This window comes from Hemiscyllium ocellatum, unplaced genomic scaffold (assembly GCF_020745735.1).
Source record: "Hemiscyllium ocellatum isolate sHemOce1 unplaced genomic scaffold, sHemOce1.pat.X.cur. scaffold_943_pat_ctg1, whole genome shotgun sequence".
Lineage (NCBI taxonomy): Eukaryota > Metazoa > Chordata > Chondrichthyes > Orectolobiformes > Hemiscylliidae > Hemiscyllium > Hemiscyllium ocellatum.
Window position 1 is genome coordinate 75776 of NW_026869321.1, and position 27128 is coordinate 102903.

At 46.2% G+C, this 27128-nt stretch overlaps 1 long non-coding RNA gene across 2 annotated transcripts; it reads left to right on the forward strand.

The window, feature by feature from the left end:
* Positions 1–18: 18 nt before the first annotated feature.
* On the forward strand, positions 19–25452 carry LOC132814821 (uncharacterized). 2 transcript variants are annotated; one of them, XR_009644509.1, is made up of 5 exons: positions 19–150; positions 11149–11257; positions 15182–15287; positions 24086–24214; positions 24710–25452. It is a non-coding gene; the product is annotated as an uncharacterized LOC132814821 (long non-coding RNA). The 2 variants fall into 2 exon arrangements; XR_009644510.1 differs by lacking the exon at positions 19–150 and adding an exon at positions 8512–8697.
* Positions 25453–27128: the final 1676 nt, after the last annotated feature.

Sequence of the window (27128 nt, forward strand, 5' to 3'; positions counted from 1 at the left end):
CCCATTTGCAGAGTTGATTCGGGCGTGACTCAGCAGCTAAGCACCAGAAACATTAAGGGACAAGGGAATTTAGAGTCGATGTCTTGTGATGCGGTGAAAATATCCCGAATCTTGACCGGGAGGCCTGGGTTCAATTCACAGCGAGTGCAGGTGCGTCTAATAACAACTTTAAACAGGTTCATTCGGAAAAACAAGGGAACCGAGTAAAAACAATAGAAAATGCATACAATGTGGTGGGGTTCTCAATGTTCAGATGATTTTAGTCTTTACCAAGTGTTTCAGGGCCCCAATGGGTCCCAGTACAGACTATTCCACTCCACCTAGTGCGCAGCCAGATACCAGGATTGTGGGGCAAATTGTTGTGGTGGGATCCAGAGGTGCTTTCCCTCTATTTTGGAGGTAAAAATAGGTGAGAAGAAGCAGGGTTTTGTATGGAGTTACCTGCTCCCCTCCTGTTGTAGCAACTTATTATTGCCCTAACTTGACCTCGTACGTTTTTGGTAGCGATCAGTGACATTTCGTAAGCCAACATACAAGATCTGTCACTCTGTTTAAGACAGCAGAAATCTCTTGTAGCACAATAGTCATAGAACAATACAGTGCAGAACAGGCCCTTCAGTCCTTGATGTCACGCTGACCTGTGAACTGATTCTCACCCCTACACTATCCCAAAATCACCCATGTCCTTATCTAAGGATTGTTTAAATCTTCCTGATGTGGCTGAGTTGTCTACATTAGCAGGTAGTACGTTCCACAACCTTACCCCTCTCTGAGTAAAGAACCTGCCTCTGACATCTGTCTTAAATCTATCACTCCTCATTTGTAGTTATGCCCCCTCGTGCATACTGACATCATCATCCTAGAAAAAGACTTCCACTGTCTACCCTATCTAAGCCTCTGATCATCTTGTATGTCTCTATCAAATCCCCTCTTAGCCTTCTTGCCAAGGAGAACAGGTTCAAGTCTCTCAGCCTTTCCTCGTAAGACCTTCCCTCCAGAGTAGGCAATATCCTGGTTAATCTCCTCTGCACCATTTCCAATTCCTCCTGTCCTTCCAGAAATATGGGCACCAGAACTGCACACAGTATTCCAAGTATGGCTGCACCAGCTTTTTGTATCTTTGCAGCATGATATTGCGGCTCTGGAACTCAATTACTCTATGAATGAAACCTAACACACCATATGTCACCTTAACAGTACTATCCACCTGGGTGGCAACTTTCAGGGATCTATGTACATGGACTCCGACATCCCTCTGCACATCCACACTACCAAGAATCTTTCCATTGACCTAGTACTCTGCCTTCCTGTTATTCTTCTCAAAGTGCATCACCTCACATTTAGCTGCATTGAACTACATTTGCCACCTCTCAGCCCAATTCTGCAGTTTATCCAAGTCCCCCCGCAATCTGTAACACACTTCCACACTGTCCACTACTCCACCGACTTTAGTGTCATCAGCAAATTTACTAATCCATCTACCTATGCTTGCGTCTAAGTCATTTCTAAAAATGACAAACAGCAGTGGTCCCAAAACAGATTTTTGTAGCACACCACTAGTAACTGGACTCCAGTTGAATATTTTCTATCAACCACCACTCACTGCCTTCCTTTAGAAAGCCAGTTTCTAATCCAAACTGCTAAATCACCCTCATTTCCATGCCTCTGCATTTTCTCCAACAGCCTACTATGTGGAACCTTATCAAAGGCTTTACTGAAGTCCATGTATACCACGTCAACTTCCCTACCCTCATCTACATGCTTGGTCACCTTCTCAAAAACCTCAATGAGGTTTGCGAGACATGACCTGCCTTAACGAAACCATGTTGATTATCTGAAATCAAATTGTTGTTTGCAAGATGATTATAAATCTTATCTCTTATAATCCTTTCCAAAACCTTTCCTACAACAGAAGTCAGGCACACTGGTGTATAATTACCTGGGTCATCTCTACTGCCCTTGAACAAAGGCACAACATTTGCAATCCTCCAGTCCTCTGGTACCAAACGTGTAGACAATGATGACTCAAATATGAAAGCCAAATGCTCTGCTATCTCCTCCCTAGCTTCCCAGAGAATCCTTGGATAAATCCCATCCAACCCAGGGGACTTGTCTACTTTCACTCTTTCTAGAATTGATAACACCTGTTTCTAACTAATCACGATCCTTTCTAGTCTAATATCTCATACCACATTCTTCTCCTCTACAATATTCTCCTTTCCCTGAGTGAAAACCAATGCGAAATGTTCGTTAGCACCTCTCCGATCTCCACATGGTACACACTCAACTTCCCATTCTGTCTTTGATTGGACCTGTTCCTACCGTAATCATCATTTTATTCCTCACATACCTATAGAAAACTTTAGGATTCTCCTTTATTCTATTTGCTAAAGACTGCTCGTGTCCTCTCTTTGCTCTTCTTAACTCTCTTTAAATCCTCCCTATCTGATCTGTAACTCTCCATCTCCTCATCTGAACCATCTTGTCTCATCAACACATAAGCCTCCTTCTTCTTCTTAACAAGCGATGCAATTTCTGTAATAAACCACGGATCCCTTACCTTATCACTTCCTCCCTGCCTGACAGGGACATACCTATCAAGGATATGCAATATCTCTTCCTTAAACCAGCTCCACATTTTCATTCTCTACATCCCCTGCATTTTGCTACGCTATTCTATGCATCCTAATTCCTGCGTAATTGCATTATAATTGTCCTTGCCCCATTGATAACTCTTGCCCTGTGGCATGTACCTGTCCCTTTCCATTGCTAAACTAAACATATCTGAATTATGGTCATTCTCTCCAAAGTGCTCACCTAAAACTAAATCAAACACCTGGCCTGGTTCATTACCAATCACCAGATCCAATGTGGCCTCCCCCCTTGTTGGCCTTCGACATACTGTATCAGGAAACCCTCCTGTACACACTGGACAAAAATTGATCACCCAACGTATGAGAGTTATAGCATTCCCAGTCAATGTTGGGGAAGCTAAAGTCCCCCATAAGCTCTTCAGCCACGTTCTCAAACAGACTCGCTACCTCTCTGCACAGAAGCTAAAGTCCCCCATAATGCCCACCCTGGTACTTTTGCACTTACCCAGAATAATTTTGCTAATCCTCTCTTCAACTTCCCTGGAACTCTGTGGAGGCCTATAAAAAAAACTCTAAGCAGTGTGACCTCTCCTCTCCTGTTTCTAACCTCAGCCCACACTACCTCAGTAATAGAGTCCTCATCAAAAGTACTCACAGCCACCGTTATAATATCCTTGACTAACATGACTTGCATGGACCCATTGCAGTGCTTCAAACTCCATGAGGCAGCCATACTCTCTATGACAGACAGACTCAGTCTGGAACCTCCTCTGTCAGTATTATTGCCAGAGCCCGTAGCCTTTGCACTACTTAGCCATTTCTTGATGTTATCCAAACTGAATCAAACTGGCTTAAAACTCGCATCTGTGATGTTGGAAACCACTGCAGAAGGATGAGATGGATCATCCCACTTTGCACTTCTGGATACAGATAGCTGCAAATGCTGTTGTCGTATCTGGTGCATGGATGTGTGAGGCCCCTCCATCAGTAAAGGTGGGGATATCTGTGATGCTTCCTCCAGTGAGTTATTTAATTGTCCATCACCGTTCACAACTGGGTGTAGCAGAACTGCAGAGTTCCGATCTGTTCCATTGGATGTAGGATCACTTAGCTCTGTGGCTTGGTGCTGATGCTGTTTGAAATGCAGATGGTCCTGTTTGGTAGCTTCACCAGGTTGGCACTTCATTTTTAGGTACACCTGGTGCTGCTGTTGGCATGCCCTCCTTTCCTGTCCTTTGTGATGGGTGAGAGCAGGATTTACAAACCCACGAGATTACAGATTGAGCTGGAGTACAGTTCTGCTGCTGTTGATGTCCCACAGTGCCTCAGAGATCCAGTTTGAGATTCTACATCTCTTCAAAGTCTGTCCCATTTAGAACGGTGATAGTGTCACTCAACACAATGGAGGTTTTTCTCAACTTTCAGCCAAGACTTTGTCTCCAAGAGGAATGTGTCCTGTCCGATACCGTCATGGACAGATGTATCTGCAGCTGGTCAATTCATAACAATGAGATCAAGTATGTTTTTTCCCTCTTGGTTCCCTCACCACCCATTGCAGACTCAGTTGAACAGCTGTGTCCTTTAGGACCTGACCGGCTCAGTCAGTAATTCTGTTGCAGAGCTAGTCTCGATTGTGGACATTGAAATCCTGTACCCAGAGTACGTTTGACACCATTTTACTTCCCCAGTGCTTCCTCCAAATGGTGTTCAACATGAAAGAGAAGTGATTCATCAGCCAATGGAGGACAGTACCTAGTAATCAACAGGAGCCATGAGACTTCCTGGTGTCCGGAGTCAATGCTGAGTACTCAGAGGGCAAATCCTCCCTGTCTGTGCCACCACCTCTGCCTGGTCTGTCCTGCCGGTGGGACAGGACATATTCAGAGATTTCAGGAGAAAGTGAAGACCGCAGATGCTGGAGATCAGAGTCGAGAGTGTGGTGCTGGAAAAGCACAGCAGGTCAGGCTGATGAAGGGCTTAGGCTCGAAACGTCGATTCTCCTGCTCCTCGGATGCTGTCTGACCTGTTGTGCTTTTCCATCACCACAATCTCAATATCTTGGGATGGTGATGGTGGTGTCTGGTCATTGTCTGTAAGGGTTGATTTCATGAGTATGAGAATGTCAGGCTGTTCCTTGATTGGTCTGTGAGACAGCTCTGCACATTTTGACACCAAACTCCAGATGTTAGTCTGGAGGACGTTGCACCATCCAGAGGGCTGATTCTGTGGCTGTATTTTCTGGTGCCTTGTTAGATACCGAGTGGTCCACCCAGTTTCATTCCTTTGTTGAGACTTTGCAGTGATTAATACAGTGAGTAGCTGGCTGGGCCACTGTCGGGTTGGCAGGATTTTTTTTTGCCATTGACAATGGTTTCATGGAGATCAGGAAATTCCTAATTCCAGTTATTTTTTCTTGAATTCAGATTCCACCATCTGCCAAGTTGGGATTCGAACCAGGACTTCAGTCATTTGTTTTAATATTTTGGATAAAAGTTAAATATATTAGGTTTGTTTAATCACTTTAAATATCACTTACCCAGGTTTTGTTTCTTTGTGAAACACTGTCCATCCTCCTGTCTCCTCCATCCAACAAGAAGAGTTTGGAGCACATGGCGTTTCTCTGTCACTAAGACTGAGATAATCCAATCTGCTGCTTCCCTCCCTCTCACTAGCCCACAGAGCCAAACTGCCTCACATGGTGTTCCTGGTTTTTGTGCTAAACTTACATCTTCTTCCAGTCTCTTGTCAAGCCTTATCAGAACTCATCTTGACCCTTTACCCTAATTTCACTAAACTATAGACTTTCCAACTCTCTTTCCTCCTCCTTCTCATCAGTCCCCCTCACGGATTCACCAATATTGTTCCTTGTTCTGTCTTTTCTGGTTTTATCCTTCTCTCCCAAAATCCTGCTCCATCTCCACTCTCTCCCTTACCTTTCTGAATTCCTTGCATTTGGTGTCCTTGGCCCCTCCTGTATCTCACGTACACACTGCCAGGAGGTGCCATTGTGCAAAAGCACCATGTTGGGTTTCACATGTACACTGACGATGCCCAGCTCTCCCTCCCCATCATCCCTCTCCATGACTCCACTGTTACTCAGTTATCAAACTGCTTACCACATTCCCACTACTCGATTAGGTGCAGTTTCCTCCAATGAAACATTGTAATGGTTAAACCCATTGTCTGACAAATTCCTTTCCCTTACTGCTGAGCCCCTCCCTCTCACTGGGAACGATGCAGCAGAACTACACTCTTCACAATATTATTACAGTTATATCTGATGTGAAGCTGACCTTCTGATCAGACATCTACACAATCCCAAACACCAGGAATTCCAATCTCTTAAATGTTGCTTGTCTCCTCCTCACTCCAGATCCATTGCTACTGAAACCCCTTACCCGTGTTCCGTTAAACTTGATGAATCCGAAACAGAACCCTTGATTCTGTGACTGACTCAGAATCTGGTTTCAAACTCCCCCCTCTGTATTTACCCTGAGACACATCAGTATTTATTCTGTCAAACCCCTTAAGAATCTGGTGGTGCAGTCTGATTGTAGGTTGTGGAAATGGCAGGGGATGATATGTTGTATCTGGGTGGAAGGTAAGGACTTGGTGGGGGGAGGGGGGGTGGTCTATCCTTGTTGCAGTTGGAGGTGTGGGTTTCAAAGGCAGAGGTGCAGGAAGTGGAGGAGATATAGTGGATGGTATTGACCACATGGGAGGGGAAATTGCAGTCCTTGAAATACGGGCCATTTGGTATGTTCTGGCCTCACTGGAACACTGCAGTAAGCATGAGACAGAGACGTTGGCCAGGGAACAGGCTCGTGTGTTAAAGTGGCAGGCAGCTGGAAGCTCGGGTCTGTTTTTGCAGCAAAACGTAGATCATCAGTCGCCATTTCCGCCACCTCCACTGAGATGCTGCCAGACCCAGATTCCTGTCCCCTCCATTAACAGCTATGCACCCTCCCAATCAGATCATAATCCACTCCTTTGTCTTTCCAAATGTTCCTGTCTCTCTCTGGGTTCTGTACCTGCCCATTATTTGCTCTTTAACCCCTATCTCCTGCAGTACAAAGATCTGCAGGTTAGTTGAATTGGCCAAGCTAAATTTCCCATAATGCTCAGGGATGTGTAGGTGAGGTGCATTATTCAGGAGAAATATACAGTAATAGGGGAGGGGAATGGGTCTGGGTGGGATACTCTTCGGAGATACGCTGTGGACTTTTAGGGCCGAATGGCCTGTTTCCACACTGTCAGGATTCTAATTTTCCCAGCTCCCATCGGTTCTGAGGAAGGGCCACTGGACAGATTCCTGTTCCCAGATGCTGCCAGACCTGCTGAGCTTTCCCAGCACCTCCTGCTTGTTGTTCCTGATTGACACCATCCATCCACCTTCCGGGTTTGATTCAGGCAGGGGGAGGATCCCACCACTGACCTCACAATGGGGTCCAGCTGATTGATGGCAGCTTCGGACCAATAGGAAAAGGGGGTGGGACTGGTGGACGAAGTGGAACCAGCTGGTCATCCAAACAATGGGAGTGAATGAGGGGCGTGGCCAGTGGGATGACACGTCACCAGTAACTCCGCCTGTGCAGTGTCACGTGACTCGGCCGTCGGTGAATGTGGGAGACCCAAACAGGGAAGGGGAGAGTGGCCTCGGAGACGGAGACAATGAGTCACTTTAGGCTGGGAAGTGTTAATTACACTCTGTACGGGTCATTAATCTGAATTAGAAACTCTTTCCCGTGTTTGCAGCAGATGGGAAAATGGCTGCGGCCCTCAGGAGGTGACAGGTCTTGGGATATGGCCGCCATCTTTATTGGGGGCAAGGTACAGTGAGGGGCATGGACATGTCCTCTTTCTGGGATCGGGGGGGGGTGGTGTACGATTTGAAGAGAGGCATTTACACATCAGTCACATACCAAGAGAAAAATATGTCTTGTATTCTTCCTGCACTGGCTCTGAGTTTTGTTTTGAGAATTCATTTCATAGGATATTAAATCAGAATAATTGAGGCTGGGATCTCAAAAGTAAGTTTTTACAGTCAATGGAGTCATCAGGATCTGAATATCATTGACGTCTAAATGTGGAAGGAGAAAGGTTTGTGGAAAATATCTCCAATATTTTTGTTAAGCAGGAAGATGTACAAATTCGTGGTTGGATCACCTTTTGGGTGTGCGCTATGTTGTGGGCCCTGCAGCAGAGGAAGGAGATATTGGCCTGAGAGGGAGCACAGATTTATCCAAATTGCACCTGGTCTCTTTGGGTCTAAATCTGAGAGATCTTACAATCACTCACTTCATGATGTTAACCTGTAAACTTCATATTTTCAATTAACTGTAAACTTCCCATCAAAAGTCCTTTTGGACTCGAATTCCAGCACCATTTCAGGTGGAACGTTCCAGATTCTGACAACGGTCTGTTCATTCAGAAACTGCTGAGGTCCATGTTGACTCTGGGGTTACAAAGGGCTGCATTGAAAGATGAGATGCTGTCCCTGAGCTCCCATTAGATGCATTGGAACAGTACAGGAGGCTGAAGGCAGTGTAGGTGTGAGCAGGCAATGAAAATGACAGGGCTGCACTGTGAGGGCTCCTTGGCTCAATGAGAGTGTTTTGGAGTTGGGTGTAAACAGGGCGAGGGGAGACAGGGAGAAGGTGAAGCTGAAACTCAGTTTTAGTTCAGGGAACAGACAGTTTTTCAATGATTCCTGCGGAGTATTTGTTAACAGTGTTTAATGTATTTTTCCTGAGGGCAGTTGAGAGCTAACCACATTGCTGTGGGTCTGGAGTAACATGTCGGCCAGACCAGGTGAGGATGACCGTTTCCTTCCCTACAGGACATGAGTGAACCAGATGGGTTTTCTGACAATCGACAATGGTTTCATGGTCATCATTTGCCTTTTCACTCCAGATTGTATTGGATTCTGATGTCCGCACAGCCATGTTGGGATTCTAACCCTAATCCTCGGAACATTGCACATGTCACTCATCTGGCAGGAATACCATTAAGCCATTGCCTCCCCTTTTTAGCAATGTTTAAAGAAAGTTCCATCATTCTACGTGAACAATGTGCAACGTCCATGTGTCGGCCTCTCCAAAAGGTTAATCAACAGAAATTTGTTTGGGAGTGAAATATTTCACTTTTTTTGGGGGGGAGGGGTGTTTATTAAACAAAAATGAATCTAAATAAAAATCTGATGCCACGGACATATAATTTCTGAAGCCGGAGGGGGATTACAGAGACAGGGAGGGTGGTGAGGCCGGAGGGGGATTACGGAGACAGGGAGGGTGGTGAGGCCGGAGGGGGATTACGGAGACAGGGAGGGTGGTGAGGCCGGAGGGGGATTACGGAGACAGGGAGGGTGGTGAGGCCGGAGGGGGATTACGGAGACAGGGAGGGTGGTGAGGCCGGAGGGGGATTACGGAGACAGGGAGGGTGGTGAGGCCGGAGGGGGATTACGGAGACAGGGAGGGTGGTGAGGCCGGAGGGGGATTACGGAGACAGGGAGGGTGGTGAGGCCGGAGGGGGATTACGGAGACAGGGAGGGTGGTGAGGCCGGAGGGGGATTACGGAGACAGGGAGGGTGGTGGGGCCGGAGGGGGATTACGGAGACAGGGAGGGTGGTGGGGCCGGAGGGGGATTACGGAGACAGGGAGGGTGATGAAGCCGGAGGGGGATTACAGTCCAAACATCACTGTGGTGTACATGGACTGCAGCATTTCAGGGAGGTGGTTAACCACCACTTTCTCCAAGACAAGTAAAGGTGGCCAATAAATACTGGTCTGGGCAGCAAAGGCAACCCCCAGTGAATAAAACCAAGCAGTGACCTCTCCGAGCTGACTTGCTGTGAAGTTAAAAACCTCTCTAGAAATGGAGTGGGCAGAGAAGAGAAACAGTGACATTTCACAGCTGCCCTCAGAGAGACCTCACCCTTGGAAGTACTCAGAGCCGGGGTTCAGCTCAGTGAGTTTCAGTCTCTTCAAACATCAATCTTAGTCAGTTTTATTTTATTAAATCTACAGTAGTGAGTAAGGTGAGGATTTCTTTTTAATGTCTTTGGGTCTCTTGATTAAATGTTTAAGATATGAAATGTAAGCATTGCTAATCTCGGGCAGTATTTTTTGAGAAGTAAGACTGTGTCTTTGTCATGGTCTGTAGGTTGTTAAGGTGGAGAGATGGCCTGTTGTAGAGTGGTGTGCTGTTCCTGTCGGATGTGGGAGATTAGGGAGAGTCTCAATGATCCTGATGATTTGTCTGCAGGAAGTGTGATTGCAAATCCTATTGGATCGCATGGATTGGTGAAGGAGTGATTAAAGGCAGTGAGGAGTTAACAGGAGCCGGGGGGTGTGATATGTGGCCGTCTCAGGATTGCAAGATACTGCAGATACAGTCAGGTAGATGGGTTACCTCCAGGAAAGCTAGGAGGGGTAGGTAGGTACTGCAGGAGTCTCCACTGGCTATCCCCATCTCAGACAAGTACACGGTTTTGAAAAATGTAGGTGGTAATAGACTTTCAGGGGAATGCAGCACTGACAGCCAAGTTACTGGTACTGAGACTGGCTTCTAACATAATGTGAGGTATATCCAGTTCCACACGATCGATGGTGATAGGGGACTCTCTAGTCAGGGGCACAGTCTGCCATTTCTGCAGCTGACAGTGAGACATCAGAATGGGGTGGTGCTGCCCTGGTGCCAGTGTCTCACAGAGGGAGCAGAATATTCTCAAAAGGGAGAATAACCAGTGGGAGGACATTGTACATTGGTACCAATGGCATAGGAAGGGGAAAGCATGGGGTCCTGATGAGCAGGGAGATTTGCTAGTGCCACTTGGGAGGCATTAAACCAGTGAGGGAGTCGGGGTAAACCTAAAGAGATAGTGAGAAAAGAGGTGAGTCTGAGGCTGGTACTGTTCACCGGTCAGACTGTCAAGGCAGGCAAGAGCAAGTCACAGAATGAGGTGCGATGGAGCAGTTGCACTGCATTTATTTCAGTGCAAGAGACCTGACAGGTCAGGCAGGTGGGCTCAGGGTATGGTTTTGAACATGTGACTGGGATATTACAGCAATTACAGAGGCATCACTCAGGGATGGATAGGACTAGCAGCTTAATGTTCCAGGGTATAGATGCTATAGTAAGGATAGAAAGGGACCAACAGCGCAGTGGGAGAGGTGTTTTTGATTAAGTATGACATTATGGCTGGGCTTCGGGAGGATATTCCTGGGAGTACATCCAGGCAAGTTATTTGGGTGGTACTGAGAAATAAGAAAGGGATGACCATCTTACTGGGATTGTGTTATAGACCCTCTCCCAATAGTCAGCAGGGAATTGAGACACAATTTTACCAGGAGACCTCAGATATCTGTAAGAATAATATGGATGCAATGATAAGTGGTTTTAACTTTACCAACATAGCCTCAGAGTGCTGTAGTGTTAAGGGCTTGGATGGAAAGGTATTTGTTCAGTGTGTACGAGAACGTTTCTGATTGAGTTTGTAGGATGTACCTACGAGAGAAGGAACAAAACCTGACCTGTTTTCTTTATTCATTCACAGGATGAGGCTGTCACTGGCTCGGCCAGCATTTATTGCTGCGTTTACCCAGAGGGCAGTTAAGAGTCAACTGCGTTGCTATAGGTCTGGAGTCCCATGCAGACCAGACCAGGTAAGGATGGCATTTTCCTTCCCTAAAGGTCATGAGTGAGCCACATTGGTTTTTCCAACAATTGACAATGGATTCCTGTCATGACTAGATTATTTTTTCCAGATATTTATTGAATTCACGTTCCAAAATCTGCCGTGATGGGATTCAAACCCTTGTCCCCAGAACGTTATCTGGGTCTCTGAATTAACTGTCTAATTTCACTCCATCATCACTGCCTCTTAGGAAATGAGGCAGGGTGAGTGACTGAGGTATCAGTGGGGCAGCTCATCAGCATCAAAGATCCCACAGTATTGTGGCTCAGTGGTTAATGCTGCTTCCTCAGCACCAGGGACCTGGGTTTGATTCCAGCCTCGGGCAACTGTCTGTGTTGGAGTTGACACATTCTCCCCAGTTTCTGTGAGGATTTCCTTCGGGTGTTCCAGTTTGCTCCCACAGTCCAAAGATGTGTAGGTTAGTTGGATGAACCATGTTAAATTTCCCATATTCAGAAGATGAGGTTTTGGGATGTGCAGGCAAATCTCTGCCTGATGTGAAAAGATCATTTTGGGGTCTTGGACAGAGGTCAGAGGGAGGTGTGGCCGCATGTTTTACATCTCCCATGGTGGTAAGGGAGGGTCAAGGGTGTGGAGCGTGGGTTGGTGGGAGGGTGTGGACCGAACAAGGAAGGCGCAGCTGGACAGAAATGATCAGGTAGAGTCAATGTGGCTTTGTACATGCACAATTGGGTCTCACTAACTTGAGTGAGTATTTTGAAGTGACGAAAAAATTGAATAAGGAAGGCGGTGAATGCTGTTGATATGGACATTCAACAAGGTTCCACAAAGCAGACTGGTTAGCAGGGTTAGATCACATGGAATGCAGGGAGAGCAAGCCATTACAAAACTGCCTTGAAAGTAGGAGACAGAGGATGATGGAGGGTTGCTTTGCGGACCGGAGGTCTGTGAGCAGCAATGTGCTGCAAGGATGGATATTGGGCCCTTAAATAAATGACTTGGATGTGAATATATGAGGTATGGTCAGTAGGTTTACAGAAGACACCAAAATTGGAGGTGTCATGGACAGTGAAGAAGGTTAGCTCAGAATACAACAGGATCTTGACCAGATGGGCCATTGGAGCAAAGAATGGCAGACGGAGTTCAATTTAGATAAATGTGAGCTGTTGTATTTTGAAAAGGCAAATCAGAGCAGGACTTATACACATAATGGTAAAGTCCTGAGGGGCGTTGCTGAACAAAGGGACCTTGGAGTGCAGGTTCATAGTTCCTTGAAAATAGAGTCACAGGGAGGCGGGGTAGTGAATGCAGCATTTGGTACGCTCCCCGTTATTGGTCAGTGCATTGAATGCAGCTGTTGTGATGTCATATTGTGGCTGGACAGGGCACTGATTATAGGTCTTCTGGAATTCTGTTTTCAGTTCCAATCTCGCTGTTCTTGGAATCAGGCATCTGATTGGGTACATGAAGAGGGAGGTTTTAGAGGGATAAGGGTGAACCGCTGGCAAATGGGACTCCATTAACGGTCTCCGTTATTGGTCAATGCATTGAATACAGAAGCTGGGATGTCATATTGTGGCTGGACAGGACGTTGGTTAAGCCACTTCTGGAATTCTGTTTTCAGTTTGAATTTCCCTGTTCTGGGAAGGATGTTGTGAAACTTGAAAAGGTTTGGACAAGATTAACAAAAACGTTGCCAGGATTGGAGGATTTGGGCGACAGGGAGGGACTGAATAGGCTGGGGCTATTTTCTCTGGAGAGTCAAAGACTGAGAGCTGTCTCCATGGAGATTTATAAAATCACGAGGGGCGTGGATAAGGTGAGCAGCTGGCGTCCTATTTCCTCAGGTTAGGTGGGTCCAAAACTAGAGCACATGGATTTAAGTTGAGAGGGCAAAGATTTAAAAGGGATCTAAGTGGCAACGTTTTCAAGCTGAGTGTGGTGTGTGTATGGGAGGGGCTACCAGATGAAGTAGTGAAGGCTGATAAAAATCACAACTTTTAAAAGGCTTCCAATTGGGTACATGAATAGGAAGGGTTTTGATGGATACAGACTAATAGCTGGTAAATGGGAATCCATTAGTTTAGGATTCCTCGTTGGCACGGACGAATTGGACGGAAGGTCTGTTTCTTTGATGTTAATAAATTAAGATGCATTCCTCTCTTTTGTGCAGAGCTAGCTGAAGCACAGATAATTATCCTTGGAGCTGAGAGGGTGAAGCAGTGATTTCGATCTTGTGCAGATTTGGTTGCAAGGTCTTGAATTTACAGAGAGAGAGAGGAATTGTTAACACTGTCACAATTTTTAGTAACTATTTTCAAGTAATTGGCAAATAATACAAGGTGAAAATGTGAACGCTATTTTACTCAGTAAGTTCTGAGCATCTGGAACAATCTGAACGACACAGATTCAGCAGGTATTCTGAAACAGACTTGGAATTTTACTTTTTAAGGAAAGATTTGGGAGGCTATGGGCTCATGGGAGGGGACTTGGGACAGATTTGCAGCATCTCCAGAGAGAGAGAGTACAGCCCCAATGGGCTGAATAGCCCCCAGCCCCTGTGTTCTGTGATACTGCTCTATTCACTGTGAATGATGAAGCTCATCCCAGGGCAGAGAGAGGGAGGAGTCAACCACTCTCATGGCAATGGTGCCCGGCTGATTGACGGCAGCTCCAGACCAATAGGAGGAGAGTCTGTGTTCCCCTGCAGCCAATGGGAGTGAATCAGGGGTGTGGCCAGCAAGCCGACACCTGTCCATGAGCTGTGCAGGTGCAGTGTCACTGGGTGGGGGTGGGAGACACAGCAGAGACTGGGACAGAGGCTGTAGGACCTGAATTACAAACTCCCAGTAAATTAAAACCAAAAGAACTGCGGAAGATGTAAAACAGAACTAACAACCCGGAGGGTCTGGAAAATCTCAGCAGGTCTGGCAGCATCTGTGATGAGAAATCAGAGTTAAAGTTTAAGATCCGGTGTCCCTTCCACAGGACAGATGTTACTGAGGAAAAAAAGTCAGTTTATTTGCAGAAGATAGTGTGGGGGGAGGATATAAGGAGTAAAGGATAGGTGGGGATAGAGTGAGAAGAGCGGTTGGATAAAGGAGTGGATAACGATCTGGCTGGGGGAGGGTGATTAGCTGTTAATGGAGACAGTTAGTGGCTAACCATAGGTAGTGTGTAATGACAGGCTGTGAGACCAAGGCCTGGTGTGTGGGGTAGGGGGCTTCGACATGGGGTTCTTAACCTATGGTTAGCCCCTAACAGTCTCCATTGTAAGCTGTTGCCCACCTATATCACTCCACAATTGGAGCTGCCGAGTACACAAACCTTTGGAATATCCTCCCTAACCCCCTCTGTCCACCTTAAAGATGTATCTAAAAATCGTTCTCTTTAATCAACGTTTCCATCACCCGTGAAGCATTTTAGGAGATTTGTCAATGTGAAAGGCTCCATACAATGCAGGTAGTTGTTGTTACTGTCTGACATCAGGAGAAACAGGGATGAGCCCTCTCTCTCTCATACCTGATGAACAGCAGCAAAAGCAGGAAGCACTGAGCATGCTCCAGCCCACAATGGGCCTCGGATTATTGATGTTAATGGGCGAACGGGGGCTAGAGGTGCTAGTTGTTGCTTCAACCAATCGGAGTGAATGAGGGGCGGGACGATACTCAACCACGTGGTAAACCTCACTGACAGCACAGTGTGTTGTGGCCAAGGCATTGGAAATGTGTGAAGGTGCAGGGCAGGGGAAAGGAAAGACGTATTGACCAGAAAGAGAAGGAAATTTTCACAGTATGGAATGAGAGGTTTTACAGAACATAGTGCACATTGTAAAACACACATTTGAAAATCCAAATTCTGCCCCATTTTCCCTCCCTATAATGCATTTTACACTCCCTGAAATATCAACTGTGTGTTTCTCCCTCCACAGATCCCAGTGATCAGTGCCAAAGCCCCATTGCCTGTGGAAAAGGTGATGTTTGACTTCCTGTACAGCTGCAATTCGTGTGGTGAAGGTGCTCCCACAATGTGGTTGGGTAAGAGCTGTTATAGTTTATTCACTCAGCGACAGTGAAGAGTTGACAATGTATGTGCAAATCAACAACAGTTTGTTTTTTTTTAAGTTTATAATTCCACAGAAATACTATTGAGAGCTTCTGACATAAAGCCACAGATTAGGTCAGGTGATCAAAAGAACTGCCAAATAAACAGGTTTTCAGGAATACCTTAAAGGAGGAAAGCAGGTCTGAGAGGGTTAGGGTGGGAATTCCAGACAGTGTTGCCTTGGCAACAGTAGAAACAGCCAGACAGGTGAAGCAATGAATAAACATATCGTTGGGAATCTGAAAGAAAATGAGTTGTCGGGGTCTCACAGGTTGTGTGGTGCAGGGAGACAGGGATGTTCACAGCCAGGAATTTCATCAAGGGTGAGAATTTTAAATTGTTGCTTGTTGATGGATCAACAAATTTTGGTACAAGTGAGCACTTGGACAGTAGGGTTTTAGATACTCTTGAGATTGCATGTAAGTTGAATGTGGGAGGTTGGCAAAGAGTGTGTTTGATAACGAAGTCTGGCGATAACACAGGGATGGACGAGTGTTTCAGTAAATGAGCTGAGACTAGGGTGGAGTTGGGTGACGTCACTAATGTAGAAATAGTGTTTTTGGTGTTAGGCTGCGCCTCCTCCTCACCACTCCCCCTCACTAAGTCACAGATATTGTTCCTTGTTCTATCTGTCTCTCTTTTCTGGTTATGTCCTTCTCTCCCATTCTGCTACAAACTAATATTTGACCTCACCATTGTTGCAAACACATACTCCATCCCGACTCTCCCTTTTCTTTCTGAATTCCTTGTATTTGGTGTCCCTCCAGGATCTCTCCTTGGTCCCTCCTGTTTCTCACCTACATACTGCCAGGAGGTGACATCGTCCAAAAGCACCGTGTTAGGTTTCACATGTACACTGACAATGCCCAGCTCTCCCTCCCCATCATCCCTCTCCATTACTCAGTTATCAAACTGCTCATCACACTCCCACTACGCGATTGGCTGCAGTTTCCCCCAATGAAACATTGTAGTGGTTAAACTCATTGCCTTCAGTTGCTATTACAAATTCCTTTCCCTTACTGCTAACCCCCTTCCTCTCCCTGGGAACTATCTGAGATAGAACCATACTCTTCACAATATTGCTGTCATATCTGTAACCCCAAGTTGACCTTCTGATCAGATATCTACACAATCACAAACACCAGGAATTCCAATCTCTAAAATGTTGCTTGTCTCCACCTCACCCCAGCTCCATTGCTACTGAAACCCCTGACCCGTGTTGGTGTTGCCTTAAACTTGACGAATCTAAAACAGAATCCGTGATTCCGTGACTGACCCAAAATCTGCTTCCAGACTCCCTCATGATGGGAAACATCCTCTCGGTATTTAACCTGTCAAATTCCTTAAGAATTCTACATGTTACAATGAGATCACCTCTCATTCTTCCCAAATCCAGTGAGTGGAGTCCCAACTACTTCAGCCTTTTCTTAAAAGATAATCCCTGCGAACCAGGGTTCATCCCAGTCAGGTTTCTGTGAAATGCCTCTGATGAAATGATGTATTTCCTTAAATAAAGGGACCAAAACTTCTGTCATTAATCCCAGATGTGGTCTCACTTCAATTTATAAACTTCATAAAGTTCCTCTCAGGTATATACTCCAAACCACTCCCTTTAAACTTGCACTGATGTTGAAATGCTCAGCAGGTCATGCAGCATCTGTGAAGAAAAATCAGTTAAAGTTTCGGGTCTGGTCATCCTTCCTCAGATACATTAACTCTAATTTCTTTTCACACCTCCTGCTAGACCTGCTGAGCTTTTCCAGAAAATTCTGTTTCTCTTCCTGGTTTACAGCATCTTCAGTTGGTTCGGTTTTCATATCATTTAAACTTGCCATCTCTCCTTAGGATTTGTCATTTCCACCTTGGGAAAAAGATTCACATTTGTTTGGTCTCCCCGACTCTGGGGGAAAAAAGAAACCATGACTAGTCACCCTATCATTGCTCCTTATAATTTTATACAGTTTGATAAAGCCACCTAAAGTGTCCAGTGCTGCAGAGAAATAGCCTCAGCCTATTCAGCCTCTCCCTATGGTTCAAATGTTCCAATACTGGCAACATCCTAGTAAACTTTTCTGAACTCGTGCAAGTTTCCCAACATCTTTTCTGTAACAGGGAGACTGGAATTGAAAGCAGTCTCGGGATTCCAAAAGTGGCCGAGCCAATAAACTGTACAACCGAAACATGATCTCCCAACTCCTATCCTCACTGCACTGCCCAATAACAGCTAGCATACCGCACACCACCTTCACCGACCTGTCTACCTTCAACCCCACTTTCAAGGAACTATCAACCCACACTGCACGGTCTGTTTGTTTGTCAACACTTCCCAGGAACTTTTCTTTGAGAAGTTGAGTCCTATTCTGGTAACATCTTTCTGAAATGAGGGAGACTACAATTGAATGCAGTATTCTAACACTGGCCTGACCAATGCTCTACTCAGCCACAACGTGACCTCCTAACCCCTGTACTCAGTGACAGAATCCCCACAGTGTGGAAGCAGGCCTTTCGCCCCATGAGACCATACCAACCATCGGGACAGCATTCCACCCTAACTCTGTAACCTATCATTACCCAAAGCTAATCCAGCTAACCTGCACGTCTTTGGATTTGTGGGAGGAAATTAAGAACACCAAGAGGAAGCCCACCCAGACACACAGGGAGAATGTGCAAACACCACACAGACAGTGGAGTCGAACCAGAGTCCATTTATTGACCAGTGCATTCAATTAAAGGTCAGTGTCCCAAATGCCGCATTCAGCACCTGATCTCCCTGAAACCCCACTTTCCAGGAACTATGCAGTTGTTCTGAGCCCTTCAGAGGGAATTAATGCGAGGAGGAGAAAACAGGAACAGGGTTGAGTTGTAGATCAATAAAATAACTCTGCATCTTCCCCCTCTCTGTTCCCCCCCGTCTCCCCACACTCTGTCTGGTTTCCCCTCCCCCACCCCCGGCGGTCAGTCCTTTGTCGCGCCCCCCCCACCTCGTCGGTCGCACTCCCCTGTTGGTCTGTCCCACAAACTGTTGGTCTTTCCCCCCCTCTGTCAGTCGCCCCCCTGTCGGTCGCACATCTCTTTTCCCCCTCCGTCTGTCCCCCCCCCCCCCCCCCAACCGTCGGTCGCCCCCTCTGTAGCCCCCGTCTGTTCCCCTCCCCTCTAATCCCGCTTTCTGCCCTCATCCATTTCTGTGCCTCCCCTCTCTATCCCCCCTCTCTGCCCCCACCCATTTCTGTCCCAACCCTCTCGATCCACCCCCTCTCTGTCTACCCTCCCCTCCCATTCCCCTAGTTCTGTACTCCCCCCTCCGCAGGGAAAATATCTTGTCTATTTACCCTATCCATGCCCGGCCTGATTTTAAAAAATTCTTTCCACTCACCGTTCAGCCTCTGATGCTCCAGGGAAAACAGCCTATCCAGCCCTGGCAACATCCTACAATTCTTTTCTGACCCCTTTCAAGTTTGAGAACATCCATCTGATAGGAAGGAGACCAGAATTGCATGGAATATTACAAAAGTTGCCGAATCAATGTCCTGTATAGCCGCAATATGACCTCCCAACCCCTATACTCAATGCTCTGACCAATAAAGGCAAGCAGACCAACTGCCACCTTCACTATTCTATCTACTTGCTGCTCTACTTTTAAGGAACTATGAACCTGCACTCCAAGGACTCTTTGTTTAGCAGCACTACCCTGGAACTTACTGTAAACTGTAAGTCCTGCAAAAGTTTGTTTTTCCAAAATGCAGCAGCTCGCATTTTTCTAAACTGAACTCCTCAGCCCATTACCCATCTGATCCAGATCCTCTTGTACTCTGAGGTAATCTTTTTCCCTGTCTACCACACCTCCCATTTTGGTATCATCCGCACACTTATTTACAATACCTCTTATGTTCACATCCAAATCATGTATGTAAATAGCGAAACGTAATGGATCCAGCACCGATCCTTGTGACACTCCACTGGTCACAGGCCTCCAGCCTGAAAAGCACCCTCTGCCTTCTACCTTCGGGCCAGTTCTGTACTCCATACGATCTAACCTTGCTGACCAATCTCCCATGAGGAACCTTGTCGAACGCCTGACTGAAGTCCATGTAGATCATGTCCATGCTCTGCCCTCATCAATCCTCTTTGTTACTTCTTCAAAAAACCTGAGTCAGATTCATGAGACATGATTTCCCATGCACAAAACTGTTATTAATATCCAGGATTTAACTCTGTACATCGGGGTCTGCGTTACCCAGTTATAGGTGTTAATATTCGGGATGAAGTTCAAGTACACCAGCATTTTGTCAGTGACTATGTATTGAGTCTTGTTAATGTTACCAACACAGTTGAGTTCCTTTTGAACGGTAGTCCCCGTATCCCTTGTCCACCAGGAAATGGTGGCAGTGTCTTTACCTCTGGACCAGGAGGATCGGGCTCAGAGTTGAGGAACAGCATCTTTGAAGAGGATGATTAGAAAACCCGCCCAAGCCACCAGGCCATACTGTCTCCCAGCTGTCCCTGCCTCAGCCTCTAAACAGAACCTTCCTGTAATTTCTCTCCTGTCAGACTCTCCCATTGCTCAGATTGTCCAGGATCCCGTTCTGCTGCTGCATTGCTCGTGTCCCTCACTGACCTGTCCATCCCCCAGTGTCCTCCACATTCATTCATTGTTTGCAATCACATTACCCCAGTTCTCCAGCCCCACTCCTTCCCGTCTATAGAGAAGAAGACGGGAAGGTTAGCCCTGCTGCCTCACAGCATCAGGTACCCGGTTTCGATTCCAGCCTCTGGCAACTGTCTGTGTGCAGTTTGTACATTCTCCCCGTGTCTGAGCGGGTTTCCTCCCCCAATCCAAAGATGTGCAGGACAGGTGAATTGGCCATTCTAAATTGCCTATAGTATTAGTTACATTAGTCAGGGGTAAATATAGGGTAGGGGAATGGGTCTGCGTAAGTTACTGTTTGGAGGGTCAGTATGGACTTGGCAGCTTCCTCCCTCTGGGAGCAGGACCCAGGGGAATGGCCCCTTTCCCCCCCCCCCCCCCCCCCGACACTGTGATCAGACTATCAGTGGTGCAGCGTTTTGCAGAAAGTTATCAGAACTCTTTTGTGAAGATTCAGGGTTTTTATGGAAAGTGACCAGGATGGGCCTGCAATTAGAGTCCCAATTTGGTTCATTTTAGTAAGACGGGTTTCGGCCAGAGTGTGCAGGAAGCAGTGTATGCAGGGTGGTTGTCGTCAGAGGATTCACCAACAACGCCCCCCCCCCCCACCCCACCCTGGTGGACTCAGAATCAGACTCATTGATTTGGTTCTTCGTCCGCAGACAAGAGCTAGGAAACTGAATTCAAAGAGAGGAGAGAGAGTGTGAGAACTGGGTGTGGAGGGAAGGAGTGAGGAGGTTGGTTTGGATTTCAGTTCACAGATGAAAGAAATTGTTAGACTGAAAGTTAAAACTTTGGAAAAGATGAAACTACAATTTAATACTATAATTGTCTTATAAAGATCCATCCAGTATTAATATGGTGAGTTGTGTTCTCAGGTGTAGGATACTGAAAGGGTGGATTTGTGGATGAGAAATTCAAATTGAACTTCATGTTCAGATCTGATAGTTACTTGATCCGTGCCGATCTGAATATTCATTGGCCTTTTCATGTGGAAGGAAAGGTGTGTATTCTGTCCGTGGGTGAATATTCCAAATCTCAGTGTGACTGGAAAAAATACTGAGGTACAGCCAAGTCCATGTTAGGGTGGTGACTGTGGAGAGTGAGTTCATTTGTTTTTGAAAGTCTGAAAAATCATGGCATGTTTCCCAGGAACAATTAAGCCATAGCTTTTCTTTGTAGAAGGACAAGTCTTTAATTAACCATACAACCAGAAAGACACAAGGATACCTGCACCATGGGAAATACTATGAAAACTGGATTGTTGTAAAGGAGTTCATTCTCGATCATGGATTGTAATCCATTGGCGTTGTCACGTTGGTTCCAGTGCCGTGGGGAAGCACTGGAAATATGATGAATGCAGTGTAGGTTTCAGTTATTAAACTGTAAGAAGTGCAGAACAATTTAAAAAGGATGTTCTCAGGGCTCAGGGGTCTGAGTTATAGGGAGAGGTTGGACAAGCGAGGATTGTTTTGTTTAGAGCAGAGGAAACTGAGTGGGTACTGTTCTAGAAGTGTATAAGACCATGAGGGGCATGGATAAGGTGAATGCATTCAGTCTTTTTCCCAGGGAATCCAGGACTGGAGGGCATCAGTTGGAGGTTAGAGGGGAAAGAATAAAAGGGAAGCTGTGAGACACCTGTTTTACACAAAGGGTGGTATGGATATGGAATGAGCTGCCAGTGGAAGTGGTTGAGGCGGGTACATTAACAACAGGTAAAAGACATTTGGACAAATACATGGATAGCAAAGGGTCAGAAGCAGATGGGCCAAGTGCAGGGAAATGGGGTTAGTGTGGATGGACATTCTGGTCGGCATGGGCCAGTTTGGGCCAAAGGGCCTGTCTCTGCTGCAGGATGCTATGACTCTAAGTGCATCTGCTATTTCTCCCACTAACTCTGTTGGTATCCTGGGATGTATTCCATCAGGGCAAGGAGACTTATCTACCTTTAGCTCCATTAGCTTGCCCAGCTCTAACTCTTTCATGATAATGGTTGTTTCTAGGTCCTCACCTTCCTCAGTTTCCTTATCAATTACTGGCATGTTCTTAGTATCCTCCACTGTGAAGACTGACTGCTGTGTACTCATATTCCTGAACCCTGCTGGATAGGAATAACTAGGCACAGAACTCTGAGAGGTCTTCTTAGAGTCTTTATTGATGAGACATGGCAGTTACCTGGATAGTGTACATGCAGAACACCACCAGGCAGCAACAGGTAAAGCCCCACCTGTCTGGTGTAAAGCTCCCATTCTTATACCTTTTGTGGTTTGGGACTTTGAATAGATTCTGTCTCTCAGTATTATCTCCACGGCAACGGTCAGTTAGAAAGTCTAGTTCAGTTTCGCACTTTGCCGTTAAAACATACCCCCTGTGGCTCCCTCAAGTATCTGACACGCACTTCAGTTTCAGTGGGGATGTCTATCAGGATTCAGATATGGAGGAGCTGGTGTTGGGATGGGGTGGACAAACTTATAAATCACACAACACTAGGTTATAGTCCAACAGGTTTATTTGGAAGTACAAGCTTTTGGAGTGTGCTGTGATTTGTAACATGATCAGGATTATCTCTATGGTAACAGTTAAGTGCTTCAACAATGAGAGGCCACATTTCCCCACACAATAGGTTCCCCTTTACCAGTGTAAACTGCTATTCCGGCCCTGGGGACAGCTACTCATCACTTTTCTCCCCCAATCCCATCTAGCTTTCTGTTGATCTTTAAAGTTTCTCTAATCTCCTAGTTTCTCCTTGGTCTTTGCCAATCTGTATGCCTTCTATTTCAATTTGATAGACTCCCTTATTTCCTGAGCCACTCATGGCAGATTACTCCTTTTTCCTACAGTCCTTCCTTTTCACTGATATATACTTTTGCTGAGCACTTCGAAAAATTCCCCCGTTGTCTGTCAACTTTCCCACGGTAAAGTCTTTGCTTCCAGTCTACATTAGCCAACTCCTGCCTCATCCTATTGTAGTCTCCTTTGTTTAAGCACTCGATCTTGGGATTGGATTTAATCTTCCAGCTTTCCAGCTGTGTTCGAAGTTCAACCAGATTTATCAGAAGTCTTTTATCAGATTACGAGGTGAGGCAATGTTTCCTGGGTGTTTTGTGTTACATTGTCGAAGACCTTGGCTTTGTATTAAAGTACAGGATAGATATTCACAACAGAGTATTCTGGACGGTATGAATGTCCTCACAGTCTAAAACCATAAATCACTGTCTCCCCTGAGTTTAAAATTGCAAAATCATTATCTCCTACACGCTTCCTTACTATCTAGGTTTGGAACGCTAATCCACCTGACTATCCTGCTTTTTCCAAAAGATGAAGGTGGTGAGTTTTGGATGCAGCTTTCCAGTTATTACCGTAAGAAGATGAGCACTGGGCACAGGAGAGGCAATGCAGCACTTCGAACCAGCCCCACCATTTAATACGGTGATGATTGAGCTCACCTCAGTCTCAGCTGGGTTTTCCCACCTGCTCTCTCTCACCCTTCATCTCATTGCAAATTCAACATCTGTATCTCTTCATTAAATCTGCTCATTGTCCTGGCATCCACCGCATTTTGAATAGGGAATTCCACAGATTCACAACACATCGAGATAATCATCCATGGAGTCCACACCAATACTCTAATGAGCATCCCATTCAGACTCACCCATTCCCTGTATTTCCCATGGTTAACAGTTTAACCGGCACATGCATGGATACTGTGGGCAATGTAGCATAGCCGATCCACTTAACCTGCACATCTTTCGACTGTGGGATGAAACTGGAGCAGCCAGAGGAAACTCGCACAGACACGGGGAGAACGTGTAAACTCCACACAGTCACCGAAGGCTGGAATCAAATCCAGGTCCCTGACGCTGAGAGTCAGCAATGCTAACCATTGAACCACCTCTGCTTAAAATCTGCTCCTCCTATTCACTTCCCACGCCCCAGTTGGCTGAATCTATATTCCTTACATCAGAAAATCAGGTTGTGGAAGCAGGTGTCTCAGTAAAACCCAGTGACAGCCCACAGGTCCTGTCTGTCTGAATGGGGATCCTATACACAACATCCTCCAGCCTATACTTTTCATTCACATTCCAGAGACAGGCTCCAGTGACTTCATGGGGGCTACAACTCCCACAGTACCTGTGGCAGGGACCGCACGTGTGTGGGGAAACCCTGCACGCTACATGTGCAGAATGTGAGCGGGTTTTGGAACATGTGCTTTGGGTAAGTATACTTTGAGGACGAACATATCGGTTGGGGGGCAGGAGGTCAAAGTGTCATTACACCCATGTGGGGCCAAAGGCCATCCTCAACTCGTCATAACACTGGGCATCGACCAATGGGAAACAAGGAAGGATCTGACCCATTCTCCCAGACTGAAGGTTCCTCTTCTGTCTAGGATCTGCCATCTCCCTTTCTGTTTACTTTTGTTTCATTCTGCTGTTACATTATTGACTTGCAGCAACTGAAGGGAAAGGAAGTGAACCCAGAAAGGGTGTAGTCTAACCAGGGACGGGAAGTGGTGGAATGGATCTGTTTATCAGTAACTCCATGAGAATGGGGAGGGTGTACATTAGGGGGTAGCAGAGTCAGAATGGTGGGAGAGAGAAAGTGGGTTGGCGGGTTACAGCTTCGGGGGAAGAAAGGGGTAAAAGATATTCCAGAGAAACTAGAATTGTCTGTTCTGAATTTCTAATCTGTACATATTCCTTTATACAGGGTGCTAGATGGTGAAGATTTGCAGACTGAAATCTCAAAGTCATGTGCAGATTGTGATTAAGTTAACCAGCATTTGAAGAACCAAAGATAGAGAATCACTCCACCAAAATCCTGCAACACTCTCCCTCCCAGCATTGTCGGTCTCTCTGCACCAAATGGACTGTGAATGGTACAAGACAGCAGCTCACTACCATCTTCTCAAGGGTAACTAGAGATGGGGAATAAATGCTGGCTGAGCCAGTGATGCTCATATCCTGGAAATGGTTTCTATCTCTAGTTGCTGAAACCCGGTTGATGTTACTGCAGGATGATGAGGGATGCTGAGTGTATCCTCCAGGAGGCAGCACCATCACATTACCCCTGCCTACACCCACACAGTAACACCACAACGTCACTGGAACAAAAGGCAGTAAAACCAAAGGAGGACTTAGATATAGTTCTTGAGGTAGAGTCATGAAAGGGGATTGGAACACAGCAGAAACAGGAGACTGAGCTGGATGGTCAGCTGTTTCCCATTGAATGGTGGAGCAGGATTGAAAGGCCGAATGGCCTCCTGCTGCTATCTCCCAGGTATGTATATAGCCATGGAGCCCGGGAAGGAAGGAGTGCGCAGGGATTCTCCAAGAGATTGCACTTCCACAACAGGTTTTAGTGAGCGATGGTTTGATGGATTTTATTTAACATTTACAAACCTTGTGTTAAAGATAAATTTTGGTTTTAAAATGTTGTGAAAGTTTTTTGAACAGCAAATAAAATTAAAGAAAATAATTTGTCTGAATATAACAGTTTTAAAACTTTCAACCTCTGTAAAACAAAATCCTGTCTATTCCTGGACACCACCACTTTCCAGCTACTCAAGCTCCAGGGAAATATTCCCTCCCTGTCTGAACCTTTGGTTTGATTTAACTGCTTTTCAGTTCTCATTCTGTGAGCTGTGAAGCGTTCTTTTTCCCCATTTCTCTGACCAGAAATATTATCACAGCAACCTTCCCACCATCAAAATCATCATTACGCCATTTTGCTTTTGATTAACATATAATCACCAGCAGTGCAAAAGTGAGGGCTGCAGATGCTGGAAACCAGAGCCTAGATTAGAGTGGTGCTGGAAAAGGGCTTTTGCCACAATGTTGATTTTCCGGCTCCTGACCTGCTGTGATTTTCCAACGTCACTCTAATCTAGACATATAATCATCTGCAGTAAACCATTTGTGTAACCAATTGAATATTTCCAAACAAAGCCCATTACGGGCCAAGCAAACCATTACAAGTGACAGAGTGAGAAAAGGACGAAATCAGAGTTGTGGGGAGGGGGCAGCGGTGGAGATAAAGCACTGTATCCCCTGCGGAACCCACCTCTATCTAAAGGCATCAAGAGCATTGATACACACCACATGCTCCTTCTCCAAGGACACCCGGCTGTGTAGCCTTTATCCTCAATCATGGAATAGAATCCCGACAGTGTGGAAGGAGAGCATTGGCCCATCAAACCCCACCGACCATCCGAAGAACATCACGCCCAGAGCACTCCATCCCTGTAACACTGCATTTCCCATGGCTGGTCCACCTAGTCTGCACAATCCTGGACACTGTGGACAAGGTAGCACGACCGATCCACCTAACCTGCACATCTTTGGACTGTGGGAGGAAACCAGAGCACCTGGAGGGGACCCACACTATCATTGGGAGAATGTGGGGACTCCAACCTTGTAACTAGTGCTGTGAAGCAGGAGTGCTATTATCACAATTTAAAATAAAACAGATGATCCCTGCTCATTGTCCCATTGCTGTTTGTAGAGACATCCTGCCCAGAGGGACATCCTGAGGTTTAGACAGTGGCAATGTAAGTTCAGTCAACACCAGCCCAGTTAATGTGGTTAACAACAACAACATCAATACTGCAACAGTGTCATCATGTACAAGGGCCGCTCCTGAGTCTGATGAACAGTAACATCAGAATCAGAGTCCTGCAGTCCACGCGGAGCAGGTGGATGACCACTTCCCTGTGAGCACTCACTGGGCTCTCAATCGTGTTGAAGACGCAGCAAATCCATTGTCACACAGAGGGGTGAACAGCTCCTACCCAGTGTGAACCCGCTGGGGTCTCGGGGGCAGGATGAATCACTGAATCACTTCTCTCACACAGCATCTGAATGGCCTCTCCCCTGTGTGGGCTCACTGGGGACTCCGCAGGTGCTGCATTTGAGTGAATCTCCCCACACACTGGGAACAAGTGAATGATCTTTCCCCAGAGTGAGCTCGCTGGTGTTTAAGCAGGTCAGAGGACAGAGTGAATGCTTTCCCACACACTGAGCAGGTGAATGGCCTCTCCCCAGTGAGAATGCACTGATGTCTCTGCTGGTGAGAGATTTGAATGAATCCTTTCTCACACATGGAACAGGTGAAGGGTCTAAACCCACTG